The sequence below is a fragment of the Galeopterus variegatus genome, unplaced genomic scaffold, assembly GCF_000696425.1.
Source record: "Galeopterus variegatus unplaced genomic scaffold, G_variegatus-3.0.2 Scaffold8211, whole genome shotgun sequence".
NCBI lineage: Eukaryota > Metazoa > Chordata > Mammalia > Dermoptera > Cynocephalidae > Galeopterus > Galeopterus variegatus.
This window is the reverse complement of record NW_007734322.1, coordinates 47,203-49,301: the sequence shown is the minus strand read 5'-3', so window position 1 is coordinate 49,301 and position 2,099 is coordinate 47,203. Positions and strand designations below refer to the sequence as shown.

The 2,099-nt window shown below is 58.3% G+C and overlaps 1 pseudogene across 1 annotated transcript; it reads left to right on the top strand.

Moving 5' to 3' along the window:
- The first annotated feature begins 1,006 nt into the window (after positions 1-1,006).
- LOC103608254 lies at positions 1,007-1,745 on the top strand (annotated as a pseudogene). Its single transcript, XR_552027.1, has one exon. The product of XR_552027.1 is annotated as a lanC-like protein 3 pseudogene (transcript).
- The last annotated feature ends 354 nt before the right edge of the window (positions 1,746-2,099 follow it).

Here is a 2,099-nt window from a genome sequence, read left to right as displayed (position 1 = left end):
ATGCCCATGGAAGGAAAGCAGAAGGTAACACGGGAAAGGAGGGAGGGAAGGAGGAGACTAAGGACAGGAAAAAAGATTAAAGGTCTAATTAAATTCTTACACAGCGTTTACCTTTACATTAACCAGTTAATAACCTGAAGGTATTTATTGGGCAATTACTATTCAGGCATGGGGGACAGGGACTCCCCACTCCCTTGCCTTAACCTGTTGTTTTTCGACTTTTTCCTGTATACCCCAAGAAAAACAACACAACAACCAAAGCCAAGAAAAAGTTTCTGTATGGGGCATTTCACCATTCTAATGCACGAAACATGATGAGCTCAAACCCCCAGTCTTTGGGAATGAAACACTCAGAATGAGAACTCCAAAGTGACCAAGATGCAAAACAGGCTTTGAAAAAGGTGCTCAGTTTTTCCCTGGTATTCTAGCCTAGTTCTTTGGCTTTTCAAACTTTAATGCGAATCACCTGGGAATCTTGCTAAATATTTAGATTTTGATAGAATAGGTCCGGGACGAAGCCAGAGACGCCGGGAGTTTAATATACTCCCAGGTGATGCTGACACCGCTGACCCGAGGACCACACTTTCAATACACAAGGAACTGAGGTCGTCACCTTCACTTCCAGGTGCGTGTATGCCCAGTCTCAGCATTCCGGAACGGTGTCCCGCATGTCCCTGGCCTTCCGCCGGGAGAGGAGGAGCCGAGGGCGGGGCGGGAGGAGTGGCGCGGGCCCCGCGTGGGTCCTGTAGGAGATCACCTCGGCCCCTTGGAGAGGCGACCGAGCTGCGGCGGCGCAGGAGGGGGCGGGTTCAGCGAGGGCGCGGCCTCTGGGAGGGGGGCGCACGACGCGCATCCCCCGCGCTCTCCCTGGCCACTTGGGCCTCGCAGCAGCCCGGTGCCCCACTTGGCCATCAGCTCCGTGCTTCTTCCTCGCACCCGCCTCCTCTTGTCAACTCCCGTCTCACTCTTCGCGCTCCATCCTCGCCATATACACCGCCATCCGAGTGCTTCAGAGAGCCGGAGGTGGTGCGCGGGGCTGCAGGGCGCGCCCTCAAGCAGTCCCCAGCTCGGCATTGGGGGGCACGGGCAACAGCATGGACACCAAGCGCTGCTTCGCCAACCGCTTCGATGATTACCAAGGCAGCCTGCTGGCGGGTCAGTGCGAAGAGGCGGTGGCGCCCTTGGTCACCGCCACCATAGAGCGCATCCTCCAGGAGCTGCCCCCGCTTAGGGGAGGTGCTGAAGCCCGGGGGGCGACGGCTGGGGCCAGCGGTTGCCAGGGGGGGCTGTACGGCGGCGTGGCTGGGGTGGCCTACATGCTCTACCATGTCTCACAGAGCCCGCTCTTCGCCGCCGCCCGGGAGCGCTACCTGCGCTCGGCCAAGCGCCTCATAGACGCGTGCGCCCGCGCCGAGGAGTGGGGCGAGCCGGACGTCGACACACGCGCTGCCTTCCTGCTCGGGGGCGCGGGCGTGTACGCCGTGGCCACGCTGGTGTACCACGCCCTGGGCCGGTCCGACTACGTGCAGCCGCTGGGCAAGTTCCGGGCTCTGTGCGCCGTCTGCGCGCCGGTCTCCTTCCTGGAGTGCGGCTCCGACGAGCTGTTCGTGGGCCGCGCGGGTTACCTATGTGCCGCGCTGGTGCTCAAGCAGAAACTCGCACAGGAGGTAAGAGGCAGCCCTGGCCGCGGGAGGGCGCTCGCCGCCTGCCCGACCCTGCCCTGCCGCTCTTCCCTGAATTCCCAGGTTCCTACCGCACTGCCCCTGGTTGTTCTCCCTCTCTCTTTGTTAATCTTTGTCTGGCTCTCTCATTTTTTAAGTCTCTTGAGGTTTATCTCCTGCTTTTGTCTGTCTTCCCTCTCTTTTTCAATCTCTCATTTGTTGGGATTCCGCGTCTTTGCGCTTTATTTGCGTGTTACGCTGAACATGGCACCAGCCAGATGCCTCTTTGCTCAGCAGCTTTCTGGGGGCTGACAGTGTAGCCCTTTCAAGTGAGATAAAACCCTGAAAAAAGATTTCCTTTCATTTGACCCTGTTGTCCAAAGCTGAGGTACCCTCGAATATTAGAGTACTAGAAAAGTAATGGAACTTTGGGGGGCT